The sequence below is a fragment of the Nelumbo nucifera genome, chromosome 1 (assembly GCF_055504915.1).
Source record: "Nelumbo nucifera cultivar China Antique chromosome 1, China Antique-T2T, whole genome shotgun sequence".
NCBI classification, from domain to species: Eukaryota; Viridiplantae; Streptophyta; class Magnoliopsida; order Proteales; family Nelumbonaceae; genus Nelumbo; species Nelumbo nucifera.
Genome location: NC_142649.1, coordinates 48,228,027 through 48,234,872, shown reverse-complemented (window position 1 = coordinate 48,234,872; position 6,846 = coordinate 48,228,027). Strand labels below are relative to the sequence as shown.

At 39.4% G+C, this 6,846-nt stretch overlaps 2 non-coding genes across 2 annotated transcripts; both read left to right on the top strand.

Annotated features, from left to right (window-relative positions):
• The first annotated feature begins 1,049 nt into the window (after positions 1–1,049).
• On the top strand, positions 1,050–1,155 carry LOC148803219 (small nucleolar RNA R71). The gene has a single exon (XR_016081705.1). It is a non-coding gene; the product is annotated as a small nucleolar RNA R71 (small nucleolar RNA).
• Positions 1,156–1,471: 316 nt separating this feature from the next.
• On the top strand, positions 1,472–1,577 carry LOC148803218 (small nucleolar RNA R71). The gene has a single exon (XR_016081704.1). It is a non-coding gene; the product is annotated as a small nucleolar RNA R71 (small nucleolar RNA).
• Positions 1,578–6,846: the final 5,269 nt, after the last annotated feature.

Sequence of the window (6,846 nt, the reverse complement as noted above, 5' to 3'; positions counted from 1 at the left end):
AACATTCCTCATTTAAAGCAACTGTAGCCACATCTCCTAGTTTCCTTTTGTTTGCCAATAATTCTTTCAAAAACCTTGCATAGTGTGGCATCTGGGCTAAAGCATCAGCAAAAGGAATATTAATGTGTAAACTTTTAAAAATTTCAAGAAACTTACCAAATTCCTTCTCCAATTTCTGTTGCTTCAGCCTGTTAGGGAATGGAACTTGTGGCTGCTAGTGCATCCCTTGTTGTGCTCCTGGTTGTTCCTTCTTTTGTTGTCTAGTCCCAAGACTTGTTTCTGCCTTGGGTTCAGCCTAATTCTTCCTTTCTACCTCGGGCAACTCTTTTCCACTTCTTAAGGTAATAGCTTGCACCTGCTCTTGTGGATTTACTTCAGTGTTGCTTGGAAGAGTTCCCGGCATTCTGGAAGAGATCAATTGTGCCAATTGCCCCACTTGGTTTTCCAGGTTTTTGATTGAGGCTTCCTAGTTTTGAAACCTGGTTTCTGCACTTGTTATAAATTTTGTCATCAGTTCCTCTAAATTGGACTTTGGTTCGGGTTGATGATAAGTCTGGTGGAAAGGCTTTGAAGTATGCTGACTTGGCCAGGGCTGATTTGAATGTCCCCTCCATCCTGGGTGAAAGGTATGGTGACTTTGGTAACCCTGCTGTCTTGACGAATTACTGACAAAGTCGACTTGTTCAGTAGATGGCCTGAAATGATTGCCAACTTGGCAGTCAGTGCTGATGTGGCCTCCCCCACACAATTCACAAGTAAGAGGCTGCACATGCATGGCAGTTATCTGCATTTCATCAATTTTCTTACTGAGTGCTCCTATTTGTGCAGATGGTGTTGTATAAGTATCAACATTATGCAGGCCTTGCTGCTTCTTAGTTTGAGTCCTTTCAGAATGGCATTGATAGTTGTTGGCTGCCATTTCCTCAATAAGTCCATGGGCAACCTTAGGAGTTTTATTATTTATGGACCCTCCGGCTGCAACATCTAATATGGTCTTATTTGAGTCGGTAAGACCATTATAGAAAGTTTGCACTTGCAGCCATATGGGAAGGCCATGATGAGGAACTCTCCTTAACAGCTCCTTGTACCATTCCCATGACTCGTATAAAGATTCCCCCTCTTGCTGGAAAAAAGTAGTGATGTCATTCCTCATTTAGAGAGAAAACGGCTGGCCATTTCATCCCACGTAGTTATTGATCCTGCCGGTAATGAATTCAGCCATGCTTTGGCTTTATCCTTCAAAGAAAATGGGAATAACCTCAGCCTAATGGCATCATCACTTACCCCATTATGTTTGAAGGTGTCACATTCAGAATGCCATTGATAGTTGTTGGCTGCCATTTCCTTAATAAGTCCATGGGCAACCTCAGGAGTTTTATTATTTATGGACCCTCCGGCTGCAACATATAATATGGTCTTATTTGAGTCGGTAAGACCATTATAGAAAGTTTGCACTTGCAGCCATATGGGAAGGCAATGATGAGGAACTCTCCTTAACAGCTCCTTGTACCGTTCCCATGACTCGTATAAAGATTCCCCCTCTTGCTAAAAAAAAGTAGTGATATCATTCCTCATTTAGAGAGAAAACGGCTGGCCATTTCATCCCACGTAGCTATTGATCCTGCCGGTAATGAATTCAGCCATGCTTTGGCTTTATCCTTCAAAGAAAATGGGAATAACCTCAGCCTAATGGCATCATCACTTACCCCATTATGTTTGAAGGTGTCACATATTTCTAAAAAGTTAGAAATGTGTGCATTGGGATTTTCGTGGGCCAAACCACATAATTGCACCATGTTCTGAATCATTTGTATGATGGCCGGTTTGATCTCAAAGTTGTTAGCAGCAATATTGGGCCTGATAATGTTGGAGGCAGCTCCAGTGAGTGTGGGTTTGGCATAATCCATCATAGTCCTCTGCTCAGCCATTTCTTGAGCTTCTTGTTGGATTTGTCTGGCTGCTCTTAGACGGACATGGAGTGTTCTTTCAATCTCCAGGTCATAGAGGATTTCCTCCAGCTCGACTCTGCTTGTCAGAAACTATGAAAGTCAAGGCAGTAAACCAGATAATACAAAGGAATATAAACAACTAACCTTATTAAAACTGAAAATGTATAGTGAATTATTGGAATACAAAAACCTACATCCTAAAATAAATAAATGCAGCTAACTAAAAGCAGATCTGAACCAACATCTTATTCAAAATACAGAATTCAGTAGCAATTTACAAATTCTTAATCAGCTAGCTACTGCAATTTAAAAAAATAAAATAAAATTCTTAGTAAAAAAAGTCTGAAATCAGTAACCACTGAGAGTAGAACAGCAGTTTACAAATTCCTTCTCATTATATTGCTGAAATCAGCAATGAGATTGAATTACATAGATCTGAACTGCTGAGATCTGAAATCTCAGCATCTACTGAGAACAGCAAAATATAGATCTGAAATCATTTCTGATATCTTAGCAACTACTGAGAACAGCCATATACAGAACAACTGCGACTACTACTGAGATCAAATCTGAATTCAGTAGCCACTGAGAGTAGTACAGCGGTGTTCAGGTCTGATTTCCATATTGAAAGGCTACTAAATATCAGATCAGACTCCACTGTTTTTATGAGTTATGCATCACCAAACACCAGCTAAAGTGGCCATACTAAAACTGAGCAATTCAGCAAGATAACCCACTGAAATCAGCAGTGAAGCATGTCGTATACAGATCTGTACAAAACCGAAATCAATCAGCAGTAAAAAAAAAAAAAAAAAAAGGCATTTTAGTGTGCTCAGATCTGATATGAGATTTCAGAAGAAAGAGCTAGTGAATACAGATCTGAATCTGTGGCTATACTATGCATGGTAGCAAAGTTTCAGATCTGTATATACCACAAATACAGATCTGAAACTCAGAATTGAAAGTTATAGCAGCAAGTTATACAGATATGATTCGGTATGTGTTCAGATCTGATTGCAGAAGTGATAGGTAAGGTAATCAGATCTGAACCACGTTATTTTCATAAGATATGCAGAACAAAAAGAGCAGAAACTATAGCAATAATGAGTTCAGATTTGATCTTAGATTTCAGAAGTAACAAGAAAAGTAATAAGATCTGAACTGCACTCTTTTGAGTAGCAGCTACTCAATCTGAAATCAGTGGTTATTGCGAGGTTTTACAGCAGCTGAAATTACAGCAGCTACTTGAGATCAGTGGTTCAGGTCTAAAATCATGCATAACCTGAGATCAGATCAATGTATCAGGTTGAAATCCATGCATATCCACTGATTCCAAATCAGGTCTGTTCTAGCTTGCTTCCCATATACTGCAACCAGATCTGAATTAAGGCTGGAATCAAGTGCTTTAAGCTTCTTATTATTTGTATAACTCGTATACATCAATTAGTTGTGGAGACCTGAAATCAGGTCTGCAACCTGTGCTACTGATAGCAGCTGAATTCAGATCCATGTTAGATGAGTTCAGGTCTGAGTTTGGATGAACTCTGATCTGAATTCATTTAACTCAGATGATTTCAGATCTGCAATCTGAGTTCACACCACCATCCTAATAGGGTACAGATGTTGTACACGATTTCTACACCTTGGGATCTGTAGTTTATGAGGGTATATACAAGAATTCTTTACACCTTCAGATCTGTAATTTTTCATTTCAGCAGCTATTGATGCTAAGTTCAGTAGCTAGAACCACAGTTATCAGGGCTGATATGAGAATTCAGCAAGGTGTATTGGTGTATACAGATCTGAGATCATGTCTGAAATCAAGCAATACTACTGATCTTAGGTCTATACAATAGTTGTTCTAGCTTGCTTCTCATCAGTCCTGATGTATCTTCGAATGGGGGTGAGTTACAGATCTGAAATCAGACCTGTACACACACCATTTCAGATTTGATCTCAGATCTGAAGCTCAGATTTGAAAGCAGACATACCATTTTTTTTTCTTTTAAGATGGAAGAAAACTAAAAGAAAAGAAAGTAAACTAACCAAAATCTTTTTATGTGAGTGCAGATCTGATTATTGAATTCAAGAAACAACAAGTAATGCAATCAGATCTGTACTCTTTTGAGATAATGAAGCTAAAAAAAAATGATCAGATCTACATAAACTCAACTAAAACTGAAATTAAAGATGGAGCAATCAAGTATTAAGAGAGGAAATCGGCTCCATCAATGAAGCCATTGCATTCAAATCTGAAATCTAATATGCACAATTGGAAACCAGCAATGAATGCAAAGCTACAAGTCAGATTAACTGTGGCCAATGGTTCCTAATATTGCTACAATAAATCCCCGGCAACGGCACCAAAAACATGATGTGTGGCTCATTGTGACACTAGCAAGTGCACTAGCCGCTCAAGTAATAGAGTAATGAGTAGAGTATCGTTCCCACGAGGACTTGTGTAGCAATTAATAGTAATAAATCGGTCTACTGTTATCTGATCAGCCGAAATGTAAAACTAATGAAAATCTGAAATTCTAACTACAAAGTTACTTCTAACACATTGGACCAAACACCTTGTATGCAAGAGAGGAGACAAGCTAAAGATGCATAAAAAAAATAAATTCAGCAACTAGTTTTCTAGGCAATTCGAGTAAAATAGGATTCAGCCTTGGTTTGGTGAAATCCCAAAGCAATGAACATCCTCTCTCGAGCACATGTTCAATCTATGCATGAGTGATGGTCCTTATATCTCTATCAAGGATCTAATCACCATGCATGCATTCAGATCTAGCAATTCTAGGGCTTCATTTCAGCTGGATGATCATCAACTCAACTGAAAGAACACCAACCGAATTGTGCAAGTTATCTCTAACCTTGCACTCAATTCGGCTCTTGATTGGTAGATCTGAATTCTTAGAGTCTTTCTCAAGCACTCTAGGAATTCCATGAAAGAGGAGCAATTTGGCCAAACTGAATTAAAGCTACCTGAATTCTTTCTCAAGTAATCCAGGTATTACAAGTTCAATATCTGAAATCACAGATCTGATTTTATAGAATAGCAGTTCGGATCTCACTATTTCATGATCTGAATTTACAGATCTGAGATTGGAAAATATCAATTCAGACATTGTAAATTCATGATCTAAAATTTCAGATCTGAGATTTCAGACTAGCAGTTCGGCCATCAATCCACAATTAAAATTCCAAACAAGAACTCAGACTAGCAGTTCGGATCTCACTTTTCCCTCTTCCTTCAATGCGTTCATAATGAACTATAATATGAACAAGCTGAATGTCAGCGTCCAGGAACTCAGCAATATGTTGCAGAGGGCCGAGGACTTACTTAAGAAGGATGAGCATGTGGTTATGCTTGTTGAAGCTAACAAATCGGGCAAGAAAAGGAGAAAAGCAAAGAAGCCCCAGAAGAAAGTTGCCAAGCCCAAGAAGTAGAAGAAGAACAAGGCATCTGATGCCTGTCACTTCTGCAAGCAGACCAGTCAGTGGAAGAGGAACTGTCTTGCCTACTTGGAATCTAAGAAAGGTAACTTCGAAACTTGTGTCATAGAAACTAATATGTTAGTGACTTCTGTGTCCTGGTGTGTTGATTCCGGGGCTTCAACTCATGCGTGTAACTCACTGTAGGGGTCCAAAGTTAGCAGAAGACTGAGTGAAGGAGAAGTGACACTGTTCTTGGGAACGACTACAAGTGTTGCAGCTACAGAAATTTAATTTTTGTTTCTAAACTGTGTGCTGATGGATATACTGTTTATTTTAGTAATATGATTACTATTAAATGGAATAATAAATTCATTGCATGCAGGGAACTGGAGAATGGTCTCTATGTTCTACATCCTTCTATAGAAACTAACTTAACCGAAACTACATCGGTTGAAAATCCCAAGAAAAGAACTCGTGATACAGTAAGTCCCATGTGCCTGTGGCATTACCGACTTGGCCATATCGGTGTTGACCGAATCACAAGGCTGGTAAAGGATGGTCCTTTAGATTTTCTAACCGTAGAAAATCTTCCCACTTGTGAGCCATGCCTTCAAGGTAAGATGACTAAACGGCCATTTAACGGTAAGCCTGAAAGATGTACAGGCACACTTGACCTAATACATACTGATGTATGTGGCCCCCTGAGTGTTAGGACTCGTAACCAATACGTGTATTTCATTACATTTACCGATGATTGTTTTCGGTATGGTTACGTGTACCTAATGAGACATAAGTCTAAATCCTTTGAAAGGTTCAAAGAGTTCAGACAGGAAGTCGAGAAACAGTTAGGGAGAAAAATTAAGGCCCTTCGATCGAATCGAGGTGGCAAGTATCTCTCTGATGAATTCAGGGACTACCTGAAGGTCAACAGGATAGTGTCACAATTAGCTCCTCCTACTACACCTCAACTTAACGGTGTTTCAGAGAGGAGGAATAAGACCTTGTTGGACATGGTCCGGTCACTTCTCGTACGCTCGGAATTACCCACATCCTTTTGGGGATATGCATTAGAGACTGTTGTTTACGTGCTGAATTGACTATGAGGAAACCTTTTCGCCCGTGGCCATGCTTAAATCCATTAGGATCCTGCTAGCTGTAGCAGCATACCATGACTACGAGATTTGGCAAATGGATGTCAAAACCGCGTTCCTGAATGGAGATCTTAGTGAAGATATCTACATGCAGCAGACGCAAGGCTTCATTGCTGCTGGTCAGGAACACATGGTATGTAAACTTAATAGATCCATATATGGACTTAAGCAGGCTTCTAGGAGTTGAAACATCCATTATGACTCTGCCGTCAAATCGTTTGACTTTGAGCAAAATCCGAATGAACCCTATGTATACAGGAAGACCAGTAGGGAAAAGGTCAACTTTTTGGTATTGTATGTGGATG